Below are 22,555 nucleotides of genomic sequence, written 5' to 3' on the forward strand. Positions count from 1 at the left end.
TACGTAGCAAATTACTCCTCCTCCTTTCTTGTGCAATCGATTTTTTTGGAAGCTTTCGTACCCGGGAAATGACAGTTCAGATACTAGATGTGCAGAGTTGGCCCAAGTCTGGCACCTAGATAACAGTAATGTTTTAAGTGGCCGTTTGATGAACGACCACAAAACTCAACCAGCTGGCCATGCATCATGGAGTTCCCAAATAGGCGAGTCTCAAACTCATCCTACATGGGGTCTCAGTATCTGAAACATACTGAAGGTAGTGGGGGTCAGTAATTATTTCGTTGCCTGCTTCGGTTTGGCTCCATTCCTTACAGGTTGGAACCTGCTGTCATCCTGTGAAGCAGGAAGAGAAGCGTTATGTGGGGCAGGCTGGGAGTTGGCCTGTGAGGCAAGCTGGGAGTTAGCCTGTGAGGCAGGCTGGGAGTCAACCTGTGAGGCAGGCTGGGAGTCAGCCTGTGAGGCAGACTGGGAGCCAGCCTGTGAGGCAGGCTGGGAGTTAGCCTGTGAGGCAGGCTGGGATTTAGCCTGTGCGGCAGTCTGGGATTTAGCCTGAGGTGTCGGGATCCAGGGCCCGTATTCTACATACCGTCATAACTTCTTCGGGTCTGTCAGAACAAAATGGCGCATCAGATATTTTCCAACTCCGTCAGAAACTCTCGACCATAAACTCTTATGATTAACCGCCCAATTATAAAATAACGCTGGACGCTGTTCACCTGTCGCGGCTCTGTAACTCTGCTTATGACCAGAAGCGTCAACATCAAGCGCCGTCCTTACGCTCCCCAGCCTTTTCGAAGAAGAGACGTACTGAACGAGCTCAGCGATGCTGAGCTTAGCCTATCAGGAGATACAGACTTGACAAGGAAGGTATTTTGTACGTCACTAATCTTGTGAGGGAAGCCTTGTCAAGTGACGCCAAGAGGAGAAATCCACTCACCCCGGAGATGAAGGTGATCATCACACTGCGGTATCTTGCCACGGGAAAAATGCAAATGTGTAGCAGCGACGACCTCGGCCCATCACAGCCCAGCATCAGCAGAGCCATCACCCAGGCCATTGACGCCCTTGCAAACGTCAATATTCTCAAGCAGTTTATCAGCTTCCCCACCACCCAAGACGTTACTGAGGCGAACAAGGCAGACTTCCTCACCATTGCAAATTTTCCCGGGGTTATTGGTGTCGTTGATGGGACACACGTAAGGATTGTGGCACCAAAGGAGGAGGAAGACGTGTTTGTCAACCGCAAGGGATATCACAGTATTAATGTGCAGGTCATATTCGATGCCAACTATCGCATACTGGATATCCTAGAGAAGTGGCATGGCTCAGTGCATGATGCACGTATTTTGAATGGCTGTGGAGTGGCAGAATTGTTCCAGAGAGCGCATGTGCCACCAGGTAGTCACTTGTTGGGAGACAGTGGCTATCCCAGCAAGCCATGGCTCCTGACACCTTACCTGCGACCTCTGCCTGAACCTCAGTCATGCTATAATAGGTGAGTAGATTGTCTTTATTTTTCTTTTGGGTATCAGTATAGTCTCTTACAATAAACATGTTGAACATGAGATCCGCTAAAAATTTTGTAGAGTTGACATGCCACTCACTACCAGGCGCAATTAGCAAACTGAGCCAATCACAACAGTTACCTATTATATACAGAGTTCGGATAATAGGTTAGGCTGTTTCGACTGATCGAAAAAAACTTAATTATTTAGGTTCATTTTATAATAATAAAAAAAATGAAAATAGCAAATAAATCAGGAAAAAAACTCAACCTAACCTAGATTAACTGGCAACAAAAAATACACATATTATATCAGCTTAAATAATAATTAATGACGTTAATAATAAGTACATCAGATTTAAAGAAATTAATACACATTTTCACCTTCAAATTTAAAGAAAAAGATCTTTAAATGAAAAAAAATTGTCAGAATTTTAAAGAGTTGATTTTCCTAGTAAAAAAGTTGACCTTCAAATTTAAAAAGTTGACTTTTAAATTAAAACACTTGACTTTCAAATTGCAAAAGTTGACTCAAATTTAAATAAATAGATTTCAATTTAAAAAATGTAATTAACCCGGTAACAGCGACGGGCCAAATTTGTGGCTTTACCGTGTAGCAGCGACAGGCCAAATTTGTGCCATGATATAAACCCCTCAAAATAGATGACACATAATCTGATCACAAATGCTTTGATATATATTATGAAATGGTTTGTGTGAGGGGTGATTTTTTCTCATTTTTCTCGCTTGGAGGGACCATTAACCCGTGGGCTTCGGCTATGGGAAAGCCGAGAAGTGCCCGAGAAATGACAAAATTACTCTGCATTTTGAGACTAAAAAAAGAGCATGGGATGTACATCAGAGTACTCCTCTCATAACCACAGCCACGACTCGTCAAAGCCCTAAAAAGGATCTGTCGACGTTCTCGGGTTAAGAAACATGATCCCCGCTGCTACCGGGTTAAACTGAAAAAAAATTGTCAAGGACAGTCAAATTTAGTCAAGCTATGTATGGCAAGTAGTGAATTTACCCATAGTTAATGGAACATAAGTACTTAATATTGACTGCCATTATCATTTGTATTTTCTTTTAGGGCCCACAAACGGACACGGAGTGTTGTGGAACGGGGAATAGGACAGCTCAAGCACCTCTTTCATGTCCCACACAGCGAGGTCCGAGTAACTCCCCCTGTGAAGGTGTGCAAGCTGATACATGTATGCGGCATGTTCCACAACATCTGCAAGGACAGGAATATTCCCATTCCTCTCGATGCGGCTCAACCTAACGCTGAAGAAGTGGATCTTGCCATGGCACAACCTGAAGGTGTGCAAGTTGTGCCGCCACTTCCAGCTGGTCAGCGGAATGAAGGTCGCCTGTATCGAGATGAATTCTGCAACTTGCATTTCAGTAAGCTATATATATATATATATATATATATATATATATGTGAATCACATAGGCTTGCTGTCTCTTAAGAATCTGCATACAACCTTCATTATTATTGTATCATTACCTACTAGTTAAAATTTGTTTTCGTTCTGTGAAAGACTGAAACCCGTTCCTCAGCATGACTGGACAAGTTCATGCCAAGGTACTGTTCCACTTGCATTAATAAAGTAATCAATCTATCAATCAATTATAACCCATATTCCTTTTGTAAACATTTGCAAATTAACAGTCCCCTCTTTGTTGTCAATACTCTAAAAACACTCATAGTACTCCTTCAATCTTCTTATACCTTCCACACTTACAATTACATTCCTATTCACACCCTTTACATTCATAGTTCATACACACCTTTTCATTCTTTTCTCAAGCTCCCTTCACTTCCTTCAAGAACATCTCCCTATTATTCTGAAAGTCATTTCTCACCTTCCCTCCTAGCTCTTCACACATTGCCTTTTTATTCTCCATTAGTGTTCTTTTTGCATTTTTTTTACATATTCATTTTAATCTCTTTTTCCAGTGCATTTGTACACTGTATCATTCCTGCATAAGCATAATTAAATTAGTACAACTAAGGTTTCACAATCATAGAACTATGTGCATCCTTTTCTACTTTTATTAGGTATATTATTTGTTTTTCCTTTCCTTTTCAATTTGTAACTTGAGCAAAATTTGTTTAAGACGCATGGCTTCCGCTTTTCTTTGGCAGCTGCCTCCGTGCCCTTTCAGCTGCCTCCTGTGCCCTTTCAGCTGCCTCCTGCGCCCTTGCAGCTCCTGTGAAGGCCCGAGCACAAGCCGCCACCTCCTCTGCGGCTGCCTTCATGGCCCGTGCAGCCTCCTCCCCAGCCTGTGCAGCTGCTGCTGTAGCTCTTGAAGCTACAGCCTCCTCCTCAGCAGCTGCCACCTTTGCTTGAGCAGCTGCTGCATCATCCTCAGCTGGCACCTTCCCCAGGCACCCCCCCTCAGTTTGTGGCTGCAGGGTGGGCTCAGGCACAGTATTACTGTTGGTGCCTCAGCACCTCCCTGACCTACAATGAGCTGGCTCGCTGGCTCTGCTGCGTCTTCACTGCAAGTAATGTATAAAGTCATGAAATGGGTGTACAAATGAGCAGTTATAAACTAATGCAGATCTGCCATAGGGTATCTTTTTCCTTTCATATACTAGGGAGTAAATATGGCATAGTGTTATGGAAATGGAAGGCATACTCATACTAAATTAACGACAATCAATAAGGTCTAGAAGAGTTGCATATCTTTGATGGGATTGATATTAAGAGGAGGATTCAATGAGTTCTCGGCCTAACAAAGAAGGAGTGGAGACAGGAGCCCGCCAATGCTGTAACATGTTGGTATAGGTTCCAACAAGTAATGCATGGGCTGGCATCCTTTCAGCATTTTCCATTGAGTTACAAGGTGACTTTTCATAAGTGATTCACCCACCATTCTTCAGGGACGGAATTTCAAAATTGAAGACGAGATTGGAGAAGTGCATCACACTCAAAGGCGGTTACGTTAAAACATAAAAAAAGTAAGTGGAGTGAACCTTTGCTCTATTTTTCCTCATTCTGAGGTAGGCCAAGAACTCATTGAATACACCTTAATTGAGAAGTACTATGAACCAAGGTAGGATTGCATCAATTGACAGAAGTTGCTGTAGCTTTGACGTTACCTGCAGGTATAGTTAACTTGAACTAAAGCCTTTAATTAAACAATCTATTCCAACAGTAAAGATATATCTCTCATATGTTCTTTCCAAGTGATGAGTTATGTTTCTAGTGTTTTGTAACATACTGGTTGAAGCAAATGACAAGCTTTTATTACTTTTGCTAAGCAGAACTGACTATATTTAAAAATGAGAAGAATAGAACTAAAGAGTGTACTTCACAAATTAAACAAATAGATACATACATGTCGACAGTCCTTTGATGTCCAAGGTCATCAATCTCCTCAAATCCCGTGATGACCTTGCTGTCTTGCCCCAAAACGTCCCCGACAAGTTCATCAATGGGGTCAAGGGGAGGGGGTGGAGGGCCGCCACCTGGGGAAAAATAAAAATTCATGTATTTTTTGCTTTTTTCCCCTTCTACTAAAGCACTACATTAGTGTCTTCTCAGAATGTAATGCTAAAGTGGATTATGACAGGTACTTTACTGAGATGTTATAAAACTTGTTTTTGTCTCCTGCCTGTAACTTGACCTCTCTCAACAAGTGTATCAAGACACCTCTCCACCCGGAATTGTAAATTAACGACAATCAATAAGGTCTAGAAGAGTTGTATATCTTTGAGGGGATTGATATTAAGAGGAGGATTCAATGAGTTATCGGCCTAACAAAGAAGGAGTGGAGACAGGAGCCCGCCAATGTTGTAACATGTTGGTATAGGTTCCAACAAGTAATGCATGGGCTGGCATCCTTTCAGCATTTTCTATTGAGTTACACGGTGACTTCTCACAAGTGATTCACCCACCATTCTTCAGGGACGGAATTTCATAATTGAAGACGAGATTGGAGAAGTGCATTACACTCAAAGGCGGTTACGTTAAAACATAAAAAAAGTAAGTGGAGTGAACCTTTGCTCTATTTTTCCTCATTCTGAGGTAGGCCAAGAACTCCATGAATACACCTTAATTGAGAAGTACTATGAACCAAGGTAGGATTGCATCAATTGACAGAAGTTGCTGTAGCTTTGACGTTACCTGCAAGTATAGTTAACTTGAACTAAAGCCTTTAATTAAACAATCTATTCCAACAGTAAAGATATATCTCTCATATGTTCTTTCCAAGTGATGAGTTATGTTTCTAGTGTTTTGTGACATACTGGTTGAAGCAAATGACAGACTTTTATTACTTTTGCTAAGGAGAACTGAATATATTTAAAAATGAGAAGAATATAACTAAAGAGAGTACTTCACAAATTAAACAAATAGATACATACATGTCGACACTCCTTTGATGTCCAAGGTCATCAATCTCCTCAAATCCCGTGATGACCTTGCTGTCTTGCCCCAAAACGTCCCCGACAAGTTCATCAATGGGGTCAAGGGGAGGAGGTGGAGGGCCGCCACCTGGGAAAAAAATTAAAATTCATGTATTTTTTGCTTTTTTCCCCTTCTACTGAAGCACTACATTAATGTCTTCTCAGAATGTAATGCTAAAGTGGATTATGACAGGTACTTTACTGAGATGTTATAAAACTTTTTTTTTTCTCCTGCCTGTAACTTGACCTCTCTCAACGAGAGTGTATCAAGACACCTCTCCACCCGGAATTGACCTCTCTTTTGACTACTCTATACTATCTTCTGTTGTGAGAGTGGCAATTAGTGGGCTTTTTTCTACACTTTTTGTTGCCCTTGAGCCAACTCTTTTGTTGTAAAACAAAATTATATATAAAAAAAAATAGCTGCTGCACTCCCACCAGTATTCAAGGTTGTGTGTGTCAGAAAGGAGCATTTCTTCCTCTTTCATACTTTATCTTACAGGCATCTCTGATGAAAGAAAGTACGAGTAATAAGGGTAAGAATGGACTCTACATAATATTCATTACAAACTTAAACTGACTTACCCATATATATAAACTAAACGAAAATTAATGGCAAATAGCATCCTGTTTCTTTCAATACAAAACTACTTCAATGTGATTGATTTCCATCAAGCAGTTGTCTGTTGATGGCAACAAGTATGGGTATTGCAACATACTTCTATAAATATCCATGTTTTTATATATATATATATATATATATATATATATATATATATATATATATATATATATATATATATATATATATATATATATATATATATATATATATATATATATATATATATATATATATATATATATATATATATATATATATATATATATATATATATATATATATATATATATATATATACACACACACACACAAGACTCATTTTATTACAGTGCCAGTATTTCATTACCTACCAAATGAAACATCACTAGCTCTTCATATATCTTTTCTACAAACGATCAACAATCATGGAAACGATTTCAAAATCCAATTCAAGGACTATTTGTTGTTGAAAATAGGGGATAATATTCACGAAAGCGTAGCCCCCTATTGCGGCGGCCGCGGCGATGGTGCAGCTGGTGTTGTGAGAAATACCTCCTCGCAGAAATAAGACATATATATGGGGGGGGGGGTTCCATGGGTGGTGCAGCCCCCCCTGGTTAGAAGGGGGCGTCGAGGAGGGTGATGCTCCCCTGTTAGCAGGTCGTAAAGTTCGGTTGGAGAAGTTTAAATATGCTCTCCCACCCTAAACCCTCTGCGAGATATTTTGCAGCTGCACCGTCGCCGCGGCCACCGCTAAAGGAGGCTACTCTTTCGTGAATATTATCCCCTATTTTCAATAATAAATAGTCCTTGAATTGGATTTTGAAAGCATTTCCATGATTGTTGAACATTTGAAGAAAAGATTTATGAAGAGCTAGTGATGTTTCATAAGGTAGGTAATGAACATAAGAACGTTGGAGTCTGCAAGAGGCCGGTAGGCCTAAACAAGGCAGCTCCTTTAACCCTAAGCTCCCGTGTATCTAACCCCACCTAGTATCGCTGTCCATGAATTAATCTAATCTATTTTTGAATGTGACAATTGTATTGGCACTCACCACATGACTGCTAAGCCTATTCCACTCATCCACAACCTTGTTGGTAAACCAATTTTTGCCTATGTCCCTGTTGAATCTGAATTGATCCAGTTTAAACCCATTACTTTGTGTCCTACCCATACATACTGGCATGGTACTAAATGAATCTTTACTATATATATATATATATATATATATATATATATATATATATATATATATATATATATATATATATATATATATATATATATATATATATATATATATATATATATATATATATATATATATATATATATATATATATATATATATATATATATATATATATATATATATATATATATATATGATATTCAAAGTGCTCAGAATGAGACAAAAAATGTGTAATGGGTGTTTATCAGTTAAAGCTAATATATGAAAACTTACTTACCAGTTCCATTCCGATGATCTCGAAAGTTCTTCAGCTTCATCCTTGACTGAGAAGTGATGGTGAACCATCGCTTCTTTACCTCTACGGCCGTCCTCTCATGGTGGAACTGTCCATTCAGGTCGGCTGTAATCTTTGTCCATACATCGTGTTTCTTTTGGTTGGAAACACCAACCGTCTTGAAGTTCCTCTTCAATACTTGGACTTCGTCCCTGTATAACATTGCCAGCTGGAGAGACTCGTCGTCTCCCCAGCTAGCCTTCCTTTGACGTTTAGGTTGAGGATCCATGCTGTGCTGGCCGTGAGTAAACACTACCGAGCAGCTGAGAGGGCGGTACATTTGTTTACACACTTTTCAACGGGACTACGTTTCAGCGCATTTTCTCATAACAAATTTCTATTTTACTATTTCTAACTTCCCCAAAAGTCGTAATATGAGGTCAAAATAATTTAAATCAAAGAAAATGATGTCAATAATATATCATATTCCATAAATTTAAAGTTAACAAATTGTGAGCGGTGCGTTCTAGCGGCTCACGGTGTTGTTGATTTACTGCGCTATGGCCGACGACAAGAAGAAGAGGAAGAAGACTTCTGACGGTGATTCTACTGACGGTCATAAATTCTGTTAGCTATGACGGTTAGTTATGGTCGACCATAAGCACTATGTAGAATACGGGCCCAGAAGAACAAACAGAGGATGGCCATAGCACCACAGTTAATTAATAGTGACCCCAATCAGAGGCAAATACCGGGTGGAGATATGGAGACAATAATTGTAAATATGATAGGAGAGGGAAGGAAAGCAATTAGTCAGATATACAAAGCCGTAAACATATGATAAGACTAGCACTTACAAGGCGGGTTACGGAAAATACCCAGACCTAGATACAGAAAACAGATACCCAGTAGGCGTGGTCAGCATGTGTGGATAACCATTCAGATGACTCTAACATGTCACGTGCAGTGTGACGACATGCTATAAGCGAATAACTGAACAGCGAAGTCACTGTGGGAGTGTCTGAAGTGTGAATCACGAATAGCAGCAGAAGTAAGCAATACATCATATTGAGCTAGCCAATGGTTGTTGACAGGAAGTATTGGCTACTGGTTATATAGAAAATTAAGGCGTGCCAAGAATGTAGTTCCGCCTCAAGCAAAGAAAACATGTGACCTAGAAATCAGTAGTAAGAGCAGACGTGCTACTCACTCAGCTGAGAATGGCTGTTGTGATCTTAATCGTGAGTAGAAATTTGAGAATCTAAGGGAAACCGACTGTTTTGTCCTGGAAATTATATTGTAGATGTGTAGTAGGATTGTGAGTGGGACGGTTGCCGGTCAACTGAACCAGTGCCACTTGCACCAGTACCACATGCACCAGTGCCAACTGAACCAGTGGTCAACTGAACCAGTGGTCAACTGAACCAGTGGTCAACTGAACCAGTTGTCAAGTGAACCAGTGGTCATTTGAACCAGTGGTCATTTGAACCAGTGGTCATTTGAACCAGTAACCATCTGAACCAGTGTAAACTGAACCAGTACTACTTGAACCAGTACTATTTCAACCAGTGACCATCTGAACCAGTGGTCATCTGAACCAGTGGTCAACTGAACCAGTGGTCAACTGAACCAGTTGTCAAGTGAACCAGTGGTCATTTGAACCAGTGGTCATTTGAACCAGTAACCATCTGAACCAGTGTAAACTGAACCAGTACTACTTGAACCAGTACTATTTCAACCAGTGACCATCTGAACCAGTGGTCATCTGAACCAGTGCTACTTGAACCAGTGCAAACTGAACCAGTACTACTACTTGAACCAGTACTAATTCAACCAGTGACCATCTGAACCAGTGGTTATCTGAACCAGTGCAACTTGAACCAGTGCAAACTGAACCAGTAGTACTTGAACCAGTACTAATTCAACCAGTGACCATCTGAACCAGTGGTCATCTGAACCAGTGCAACTTGAACCAGTGCAAACTGAACCAGTAGTACTTGAACCAGTACTATTTCAGCCAGTGACCGTGTAATACAATTTAACCCTTTTCGAAGGCCGATGGTACTGTACTCCGTTGTGTAACCCTTTCATTACAGGTGTAACTCGTTTATGTTAGCATCCTCCTGCACCAGCTTAAACCACATACTGAATTAAAACAACAAATTATCCTAGGCTTTGCATTGAATTAAAACAAGAAATAACCCTAGGCTTTGTACTGAATTAAAGCAAAAAATAACCCTAGGCTTTGTACTGATTTAAAGCAAAAAATAATCCTAGGCTTTGTATTGAATTAAAACAAGAAATAAGCCTAGGCTTTGTACTGAATTAAAACAAGAAATAACCCTAGGTTTGTACTTAATTAAAGCAGGAAATAATCCTAGGATTTGTACTGAATTTGTACTATTTCAGCCAGTGACCGTGTAATACAATTTAACCCTTTTTCGAAGGCCGATGGTACTGTGCTCCGTTGTGTAACCCTTTCATTACAGGTGTAACTCGTTTATGTTAGCATCCTCCCTGCACCAGCTTAACCCTATTCGTTCCGACCCGGGCCACATTTGCCCCCCCCTGAGGATTTTTGTCAAAACGATCTTTTTTTTTTTATTACCAAGTTTAAAAGAAAAACAGACCTACTGATAAACGTAGAAAATACCGTAGATTAAGATGCGATATCAAAAATAACCATAGGAGCCTCCGTTATCTTGCTAAACACGAATATTTAGAAACACCGACGCGAATCATTTTGAAGCACGGCGATACGCTGTGAAAAAAAAACCAACGTTCAAACGCCTCCGGATGACGATATTATTACTGTTATAAGTATTAATATACCTGTATTGTATAGTGCTATACTGCATGTTCTGCATCTTTTATGTTAACAAAGCTTTAGCTGATACACTAAACAGACCAACAAACAAGCTAGCTGTAATAAAAACATAATAAAAACGTACATAGCCCGCTGTGTACGAGAGTTATTCAACGGCAGTTGGCGACACGAGCTTGTGATTGCGGCGAGGCGATGACGAATTATGGCACATACAATACTTATTTTGACACTACCATAAGGTGATAACTGTGTCTCGTACATATGTTAATTTCTTGTACTTTGGCCAGACAATTCCTATATATAGCTAATAAAGAAAAAAACGTACGTGCTTGGAGTGAGAGAGAGAGAGTGAGAGTGAGAGAGAGAGTGAGAGAGAGAGAGAGAGGCCAGTCATAGGCTATTTGACCGTTTGAACCTAGCTCCCTCTCTTCCATCTTTCATATATATATATATATATATATATATATATATATATATATATATATATATATATATATATATATATATATATATATAGATACATCCTTGTGCAAATTAATTGAAACAAACCTGATTTTAGCCTACTATTTGCTATTGCATCTTATTAAAGTATGCTAATGCAATAATTGAGCTATTGCATCAATTATCATCTAAACATTTCCTGATGCAATAATTCAGCTGATATTGCATCATGATTTAGGCTGATGCAATAATTATTGCATCATACATCAGAAACCCCACTGCAGCTCATGAGTCTGACGTCACTCAGTCATAAGCCAACACTTTTCCGAGATGGACGTGACACCCAGAAAGCGTACTAAGATTGTGACTTTGCATGAACATACATCTAGTACATATCGAGAAATTGCTAAGATCGTTGGAGTGAGTCTTGCAACTGTTAGCCGTGTCATTAAATTGAAGCATGACACTGGATCGGTTACTCCTAAACGTATGGGAAATGTGGCCGTAAGAAAAACTACTCCAAGAGACGATGCCTACTTAATTCGACAAAGCAAAAAAGATCCACGCAAAACGAGCGACGCTTTGAATACAGATTTAAAGCAGAAAGGAATCGAAATTAGTTCCTCTACAGTTCGCAGACGGCTCCTCGCAGTTGGTAGAAGAGCCAGAAGACCTGTGAAAAACAGCTTCTAACCAAAGCAATGAAAGAAAAACGGTATAAGTGGGCAAAGTACAAAGATTGGACCAAGGAACAGTGGAGAAAAGTCATTTTAGTGATGAGCCATTTTTTGTACAGGGTCAGAGAAGCCAGCATGTTCGTAGGTCATCAGGAGAGAAGATTCAGGATTCTCACATTGATCAATGTGTTAAACACCCTCTTAAGAAGATGTTTTGGGGATGCTTTAGTTATTATGGTGTCGGAAGCCTTCATCCAGTTGAAGGAATGATGCGTTCAGCACAATACATTGATGTTCTTCAAAAAAGACTTGTTCCAGAGCTAGAAGAGGTTTCCTGATGGTTCTGGGATCTTTCAACAGGACCTTGCTCCCTGTCACACATCAAAAATTGTGAAGAATTTCATGACAGAGAAGAATATACAAGTGCTTGATTGGCCGGGCAACTCTCCAGACGTAAGCCCAATTGAAAATTTGTGGGCCATTTGCAAAAGTAGGCTTCGTACAATGGACTGCACAACTAAAGAAATGCTCATTCAGGCACTGATTCAGGTATGGTACAGGGACCCAAAAATCAACAGTGACTGTTCAAATCTAGTGGATTCTATGCCAAACCGCGTTCAAATGCTCATAAAAAACAGAGGAGGCCATATCCGTTACTAATTTGCATTTATCAGATGTTTTAGTTTGTTTGAAAAATAAAGATCCTTAGAAACATATTTTCATTGCCTGTTTCAATTAATTTGCACAAGATGTATATATAGATATATATATATATATATATATATATATATATATATATATATATATATATATATATATATATATATATATATATATATATATATATATATATATATATATATTAACCAGGCAACAATGATAATACCCAAAATAATATCAGTGCCAGTGTCACTTGCTGCGAAATATTCATGTCATTCATATTCAGTTCCTTTCAATATAAGCAAGTATACTCTTATCGGCAAAATTTTTTAGCGTAATAAAAAAATACTATGAAAGATGGAAGAGAGGGAGCTAGGTTCAAACGGTCAAATAGCCTATGACTGGCCTCTCTCTCTCTCTCTCTCTCTCTCTCTCTCTCTCTCTCTCTCTCTCTCTCTCTCTCTCTCTCTCTCTCTCTCTCTCTATATATATATATATATATATATATATATATATAAAATACTATGAAAGATGGGAGAGAGAGCTAGAGTTCAAACAGTCAAATAGCCTATGACTCTCTCTCTCTCTCTCTCTCTCTCTCTCTCTCTCTCTCTCTCTCTCTCTCTCTCTCTCTCTCTATATATATATATATATATATATATATATATATATATATATATATATATATATATATATATATATATATATATATATATATATATATATATATATATATATATATATTAACCAGGCAACAATGATAATACCCAAAATAATATCAGTGCCAGTGTCACTTGCTGCGAAATATTCATGTCATTCATATTCAGTTGCTTTCAATATAAGCATATATACTCTTCTCGGCAAAAAAAAAAATTACTTTCTATAAATCACTGTCCTATTATTGTTTATTTTGGGGTTGACATGTATTCATTGAGAGAGAGAGAGAGATAGAGAGAGAGAGAGAGAGAGATTATTTTGGGATATCAAGACGAATAGGAAAGCGAAATTTAGCGTAATAAAAAAAATACTATGAAAGATGGAAGAGAGGGGAGCTAGGTTCAAACGGTCAAATAGCCTATGACTGGCCTCTCTCTCTCTCTCTCTCTCTCTCTCTCTCTCTCTCTCTCTCTCTCTCTCTCTCTGACACTTATCAACGCCACCATCACGACCACCATCATCACCACCATCATCATCATCACCACCATCATCATCACCACCATCATCATCACCACCATCACCATCATCACCATCATCATCATCACCACCATCATCACCACCATCATCACCATCATCATCACCACCATCATCATCACCATCATCACCATCATCATCACCATCATCACCATCATCACCACCATCATCATCACCACCATCATCACCATCATCACCATCATCACCACCATCATCATCACCACCATCACCATCACCACCATAATCATCACCACCATCATCACCACCATCATCATCACCACCATCATCATCACCACCATCATCATCACCACCACCATCATCACCACCATAATCATCACCACCATCACCATCATCACCATCATCATCACCATCATCATCACCACCATCATCACCACCACCATCATCACCACCATAATCATCACCACCATCACCATCATCACCATCATCATCACCATCATCATCACCACCATCATCATCACCACCATCATCATCACCACCACCATCATCACCACCACCATCATCACCACCATAATCATCACCACCATCACCATCATCACGATCATCACCACCATCATCACCATCATCACCATCATCACCACCATCATCATCACCACCATCACCATCACCACCATAATCATCACCACCATCATCACCACCATCATCATCACCACCACCATCATCACCACCATCATCACGACCATAATCATCTACAACATCACCATCATCACCATCATCACCACCATCATCATCACCATCATCACCATCATCACCACCATCATCATCACCATCATCACCATCATCACCACCATCATCATCACCACCATCACCACCATAATCATCACCACCATCATCACCACCATCATCATCACCACCATCATCATCACCACCATCATCATCACCACCATCACCATCATCACGATCATCACCACCATCATCATCACCACCATCATCACCATCATCACCACCATCATCATCACCACCATCACCATCACCACCATCATCACCACCATCATCACCACCACCATCATCACCACCATCATCATCACCATCATCATCACCACCATCATCATCACCACCATCATCACCACCATCATCACCACCATCATCATCACCACCATCATCACCATCATCACCATCATCACCACCATCATCATCACCACCATCACCATCATCACCAAAAAGGAGGAAGAAGAGGATGAAGAAGAGGAAGAGGAAGAAGAGGAGGAAATAGAGGAAGAGGAGGGAGAGGAGGAAGAAGAAGAGGAAGGAGAGGAAGATGCAGAAGAGGAGGAAAAAGAGGAAGAAGAAAAGGAAGAGGAAGAAGAAGAGGTAGGGGAGGAAAAGGAGGAAGAAGCTAGAAGAGGAAGAAGAAGAGGACGAGAAGCTAGGAAGAGGTGGAAAAGTATAGAAGAGGAGGAAGAAGAGGAAGAAGAGGAGGAAAAGAGGGAAGGGGACAATAAGGAGGAAGAAGAGGAAGAAGGAAGAAGAGGAAGACTAGGAAGAGTAGGAAGAAGAGGAAGAAAAGGAGGAAGAGGATGAAGAAGAGGAAGAGGAAGAAGAGGAGGAAATAGAGGAAGAGGTGGGAGAGGAGGAAGAAGAGAAAGAGGAAGAGGAGGAAGAAGAGCATAATCAAGAAAATGGAAGAAGAAGATGAGAAGGAAGAAGAAAAGGAAGAGTGAGAGGAAGAATGAGGAAGAAGAGTAGGACGAGAAGCTAGGAAGAGGAGGAAAAGTAGGAAGCAGAGGAAGAGGAAAAGGAAAAAGAAGAAGAGGAAGAGGAGGGGAAAGAGGAAGAGGGAAAAGGAGAAAGAAGAGGAAGAGGAGGAAGAAGAGGAAAGGAGGAAGAAAAGGAGGAAGGAAAGGAGGAAGAGCAGGAAGAAGAGTAAGAGGAAGAAGAGGAGGAAATAGAGGAAGAAGAGGAGGAGGAGGAAGAACAGGAAGAGGAGGAAGATGAAGAAGAAGACTAAGAAGGAAGGGAAGAGGAAGAAGAGGAAGAGGCAGAAGAAAAGGAAGAGGAAGAAAAAGAGGCGAGAAGCTAGCGAGAAAAGGAAAAGGAGGAAGAGGAGGAAGAAGAGGAAGAGGAAGAATAAAAGGAGAAAGAAGAGGAAGAGGAGGAAGAAGAAAAGGAGAAAGAAGAGGAGGAGGAAAAGAAGGAAGAAGAGGAAGAAGAAGAAGAAAAGAAGGAAGAATAGGAAGAGGAGGAAGAAGAAGAAAAGAAGGAAGAATAGGAGGAAGAGGGAGAAAAGGATTTTATTTCTTGAGAGTTTCTTTTCACTCATTATTCACTATTGCTTTACACCATTGATTAGGTTCCAGTACTTAGTGTTCACGAGCGTTATTGTTGTTCAGAAAAATCAATACGATGCTGGCTATACGAGGGCGAAAAATCTCAAGGGGTCGGAACGTATAGGGTTAAACCACGCGCTTATGCAAAGCCATTTTTATTTTGAGCTGGTCCCAGTCCTGCGACACGTGGAGTCGGGATGCTGTCGCGGACCTTTTTTTTTTTTATTTATTTATTTTTTTTTTTTTTACTTTTTTATTTTAGTTTTTTTTTTCTTTTCCTAGCTTATAACAGTTTTTATATTTCCTTTTCTTGTTTTATTTATTTTTATTTCTTTCTTTTTGTGAAATATTTTTCACTTTGTGTTTGTAAATGAAGTGTGACCATTTTAATGTAGGTTTCCGAAGGAAATAAAAATACAGTTGAGTCACAACAAATTCTGCTGAACTCGCACATATTTTATGGAATAAAAATACTCTGAATTGTAAGTAAACTAATTATATTCAGATCTTGAAGAAAAATAAAGTTGAAGAAATATAAATAAAATGCAGTACCAGCTTAAACCACGCATACTGAATTAAAACAACAAATTATCCTAGGCTTTGCATTGAATTAAAACAAGAAATAACCCTAGGCTTTGTACTGAATTAAAGCAAAAAATAACCCTAGGCTTTGTACTGAATTAAAGCAAAAAATAATCCTAGGCTTTGTATTGAATTAAAACAAGAAATAAGCCTAGGCTTTGTACTGAATTAAAACAAGAAATAACCCTAGGTTAGTACTTATTTAAAGTAACTTGTCGGCTTCTTCACCATAAGATCTAACTTTAACTGCTAGTCTGTTTGCTAAAAGTACATATGTATTTCTTGGCCTCTCAAGATTGACAGCTTGGGCATTTTGCATTGTTAGCCTATGAACTGCAATGTCTTTTCTGATACCATTCATGAAAGACCACATTGTTGGATGAGAGCACATAAAAAGTGACTTGAGCGAATTATGAAACCCTTCCGTGCAATCATACATGACAATGTCTGCATAATCATTAGGTATCTCAAAGTTTCGAGACTGAGGAGGTGGTTGGATGTTCTCCTCTTTTTGGCGTGTTCGTCTAATACGTCGTTCAATGGCAGATTTAACTGGCCTAGGGTTATTTCTTGTTTTAATTCAATGCAAATCCTAGGATAATTTGTTGTTTTAATTCAGTATGCGTGGTTTAAGCTGGTACTGCATTTTATTTATATTTCTTCAACTTTATTTTTCTTCAAGATCTGAATATAATTAGTTTACTTACAATTCAGAGTATTTTTTATTCCATAAAATATGTGCGAGTTCAGCAGAATTTGTTGTGACTCAACTGTATTTTTATTTCCTTCGGAAACCTACATTAAAATGGTCACACTTCATTTACAAACACAAAGTGAAAAATATTTCACAAAAAGTAATAAATAAAAATAAATAAAACAAGAAAAGGAAATATAAAAACTGTTATAAGCTAGGAAAAGAAAAAAAAAACTAAAAGAAAAAAGTAAAAAAAAAAAATAAATAAATAAAAATATAATATAAAACTAAAAAAAAAAAAAGGTCCGCGACAGCATCCCGACTCCACGTGTCGCAGGACTGGGACCAGCTCAAAATAAAAATGGCTTTGCATAAGCGCGTGGTTTAAGCTGGTGCAGGAGGATGCTAACATAAACGAGTTACACCTGTAATGAAAGGGTTACACAACGGAGCACAGTACCATCGGCCTTCGAAAAAGGGTTAAATTGTATTACACGGTCACTGGCTGAAATAGTACAAATTCAGTACAAATCCTAGGATTATTTCCTGCTTTAATTAAGTACAAACCTAGGGTTATTTCTTGTTTTAATTCAGTACAAAGCCTAGGCTTATTTCTTGTTTTAATTCAATACAAAGCCTAGGATTATTTTTGCTTTAATTCAGTACAAAGCCTAGGGTTATTTTTGCTTTAATTCAGTACAAAGCCTAGGGTTATTTCTTGTTTTAATTCAATGCAAAGCCTAGGATAATTTGTTGTTTTAATTCAGTATGCGTGGTTTAAGCTGGTGCAGGGAGGATGCTAACATAAACGAGTTACACCTGTAATGAAAGGGTTACACAACGGAGTACAGTACCATCGGCCTTCGAAAAAGGGTTAAATTGTATTACACGGTCACTGGCTGAAATAGTACTGGTTCAAGTACTACTGGTTCAGTTTGCACTGGTTCAAGTTGCACTGGTTCAGATGACCACTGGTTCAGATGGTCACTGGTTGAATTAGTACTGGTTCAAGTACTACTGGTTCAGTTTGCACTGGTTCAAGTTGCACTGGTTCAGATGACCACTGGTTCAGATGGTCACTGGTTGAATTAGTACTGGTTCAAGTAGAGTACTGGTTCAGTTTGCACTGGTTCAAGTAGCACTGGTTCAGATGACCACTGGTTCAGATGGTCACTGGTTAAAATAGTACTGGTTCAAGTAGTACTGGTTCAGTTTACACTGGTTCAGATGGTTACTGGTTCAAATGACCACTGGTTCAAATGACCACTGGTTCACTTGACTACTGGTTCAGTTGACCACTGGTTCAGTTGACCACTGGTTCAGATGACCACTGGTTCAGATGGTCACTGGTTGAAATAGTACTGGTTCAAGTAGTACTGGTTCAGTTTGCACTGGTTCAAGTTGCACTGGTTCGGATGGTCGCTGGTTCAAATGGTTACTGGTTCAGTTGACCACTGGTTCAGTAGACCACTGGTTCAGTTGTCTACTGGTTCAGTTGTCTACTGGTTCAGTTGGCACTGGTGCATGTGGTACTGGTGCAAGTGGCACTGGTTCAGTTGACATGGAACCGTGCCAGACCCTATCAAAAGCTTTTGATATGTCCAGCGCAATAGCAAAGGTTTCACCGAAACGGCTATGAGAGGATGACCAAGAGTCAGTTAGGAAGGCAAAGAGATCACCAGTAGTACGCCCCTTGCGGAACCCATACTGGCGATCAGATAGAAGGTTAGAATTGGAAAGGTGCTTTTGAATCTTCCGGTTAAGGATTGATTCAAAAGCTTTAGATAGACAGGAAAGTAAAGCTATAGGACGGTAGTATTTACACCTGTTATGTCCAACTCATTAATGTCGAATGTCCTGTCCTTTATCATCAGTTTGTAGTATAAAGGCAAAGCACTACCTACTTATAAATGTTCAATGTCTTTTCATTTATCATTGATTAGTAGTATTTAGGCCTAGCAAAACCATCTTATTAATACTCAATGTTCTGTCACTAAGGACTGGCAAAACAAACTTACTGATGCTCATTGTCCTGTCTTCTATCATCAGTTAGTAGTATTTAGGCCTAGCACAACCAATTTATTAATGTTCAATGTCCTGTCTTTTATCATCAATAAGTAGTATTTAGACCTGGCACAACGAGCTTATTAATATTTAATGTCCTGTAATTTATCACTAATTAGTAGCCTAGCTTAAGCAACTGAGTATTGATCGTTGTCAAGTTTTTTTTTAACATCAATTAGTAGTATTTACTCTTGGCAACACCCATTTTTAATGTTCAATGTCCTCTATTTTATCGTCAGTTAGGTTTTAGGCCTAACACATCCACCTTATTGATGTTCAATATCTTGTATTTTATCATCAATTAGTAGCCTAGCGCAACCAACTCATTTAAGTTCAATGACCTGTCTTTAATCATCAATATGTAGTATTTAGGCTTAGCACCAACTTATTAATGTTCAATGTCCTTTTTTTGATTATCAGTTTGTAGTATTTAGGCTAAGAACTACCAACATATTAATGGTCAATGTCCTGTTTTTGATTATCAGTTTGTAGTATTTAGGTCAAGAACTACCAACATATTAATGTTCAATATCCTGTTTTTTATCATCATTTAATAGCATAGCACAACCGACATTTTAATGTTCAATAATCCATTTTTTTTTTTTCATCAATTAGTAGTATTTCGGTCTAGCACAACCAACTTATCAGTGTTCAATGTCCTGTTTTTTTATCATAATTATTTTAGTAGTATTTATGCCCAGCACAACCAACCTATTAATGTTCAATATCCTGTTTTCTTATCATCACTTATTAGCTTAGCACACCCAACTTATTAATGTTCGATTTTCTGTCCTTTGACATCAGTTAGTAGTATTAAGGCCAAGCACAACCAACGTATTAATGTTCAATGACCTGTCTTATACTATCATTTAATAGCCTAGCACAGCCAACTTATTAATGCTCAATGCCCTGCTTTTTTATCATTAATTAATAGTATTTAGGGCAAGCACAACGAACATATTAATGTTCAATGACCTGTCTTATACCATCATTTAATAGCCTAGCACAACCAACTTATTAATGTTCAATGTCCTGTCTTTTATAATTAATTAGCAGTATTTAGACCTTGCACAACCAACTTATTACTGTTTAATGTTTAGTGTTTTATCATCAATTAATTGCCTAGCACAACCAATTTATTAATGTTCAATGTCTTGTCTTTTATCATTAATTAGAAGCCTAGCGCACAACTTATTAATAGATTTAGGCCTGGCAACATCAATCTATTAATGTTCAATGTCCTTTCTATTATCATCAATTAGTAGTTTTTAGCACTAGCACAACCAACTTATTGATATTCAATGTCTTGTCCTTTATCATCAATTAGTAGCCTAGCACAACCAACTTATTAATGTTCCAAGGCATGTCTTTTAACATCTGTTAGTATTATTTATGCCAAGCAGAACCAACTTATTAATGTTCAATGTCCTTTCTTTTATCATCAGCTATTAGTATTTAGGCCTAGCACAGCCAACTTATTAGTGTTCAATGTCCTGTCTTTCATCATCAATTAGTAGTGTTTAAACCTAATACAACCAACTTATTAATGTTCAAAGTCCTGTATTTTATCATTAATTAGTAGTATGTACGTCTAGCACAATCATCTTATTAGTATTCTATGTTCTATCTTTCCTCATCAGTTAGTAGTATTTAGGCCTAGCACAACCAACTTATGAATGATCAGTGCAATGTCTTTAACACCAATTAGTTGTATTTAGGTCTAGCACAACCAATTTATTATTGATCAATTTCCTGTCTTTTTTTAATCAAGTAGTGGTATTTAGGCCTAGAACAGGGGTACCCAACCTGGGGTACATATAGCCCCAGTGGTACATTTGCACTTTTCAAGGGTTACATTGGGTCGGGGAGAATAACTACTCCTGTACAATACATGGTGTAGAAATCTGCATTCAAATTGCCCAATGCTGTGCTTTTTTTTATTTCCTCATTTTAGTAAGCAAAACTGTTATTTAAATTATATCCTCAGTCTACACATACATATTTCGTTATAGAATAACATCAAAATATTATAATTTCATCGTTTTTTATCCTAAATTGTTAAGGGTACATGGAAACATGTAATAATGCCCAAAGGTTACAGAGGAACAAAAAGGTTGGGAACCCCTGGTCTAAAACAACCAACATATTAATGTTCAATGTTCATTAGTAAGTAGTGTTTAGGCCTAGAACAACTAATTCATTAATGTTTAATGTCCTGACTTTTTAAATCATTTAGTAGTATTTAGGCCTAGCAAAGCCAATTTATTATGTTCAATGTCCTATCTTTTACATCAATCAGTAGTATTTAGGCCTAGCACAACCAACATGATAATGTTCAATGTCTTGTTTTTTTTATCATCACTTAGTAGACTTTAGGCCGAGAACAACCGACTTATTAATTTTCAATCTTTTATCATCAGTTAGTATTATTTAGGCCTAGTCAAAACTAAATTATCCATGTTCAATAGCCTGGCTTTTATCATCAATTAGAAGCCTTACACAACAAACTTATTAATGTTCAATGCCCCGTCTTTCATCATCAGTTAATATTATTTAGGCCTAGCACAACCAACTTATTATTGCTCAATGTCCCGTATTTCATCAGCAATTAGTAGTATTTAAGCCTAGCATAACCAACTGATTAATGTTCAGTGTCCTGTCTTTTATTATCAATTAGTAGTATTTGGTATTAGCACACCCAACTGCTTAACGTTCAATGTCCTGCCTTTTATCACCACTAAGTAGCCCAGCACATCGAACTTATTAATGTACAGTCGCGCTACGAAGTGTTGACACAATTTTCATAATCTTTTGGACACGGCTGGCGACGTCTGGCAACTACCCTCGGTGAAACATTCGCTACCGACTTTTATAAAACTACTTAATTTGAAGTCTAGTTTTGCACACACCTAATAAATATCAGTGATTCCATTAAATGCAATGAAAATTAACAGTGTACTCTATGTGAATGTGGCGAAGAGAAACGTATTGGAATGATAGTCTATGTAGCCACATTCATTTGCAGAATCGCCGGGGCGGAGTAGAGGTCACTTCACTATTTATACCTGCAAGTTATAAATAATATTATTTTGATCAGATATATATAATTGACTCGACAGTGGTGAATGGAAGAAAG

At 38.4% G+C, this 22,555-nt stretch overlaps 1 long non-coding RNA gene across 1 annotated transcript; it reads right to left on the minus strand.

Moving 5' to 3' along the window:
• Positions 1-3,930: 3,930 nt before the first annotated feature.
• On the minus strand, positions 3,931-8,267 carry LOC126993362 (uncharacterized). Its single transcript, XR_007747706.1, has 3 exons — positions 8,002-8,267; positions 4,859-4,988; positions 3,931-4,016 (listed from the first exon to the last, which is right to left on the minus strand). It is a non-coding gene; the product is annotated as an uncharacterized LOC126993362 (long non-coding RNA).
• Positions 8,268-22,555: the final 14,288 nt, after the last annotated feature.

This window comes from Eriocheir sinensis, unplaced genomic scaffold, assembly GCF_024679095.1.
Source record: "Eriocheir sinensis breed Jianghai 21 unplaced genomic scaffold, ASM2467909v1 Scaffold605, whole genome shotgun sequence".
Classification (NCBI taxonomy): domain Eukaryota; kingdom Metazoa; phylum Arthropoda; class Malacostraca; order Decapoda; family Varunidae; genus Eriocheir; species Eriocheir sinensis.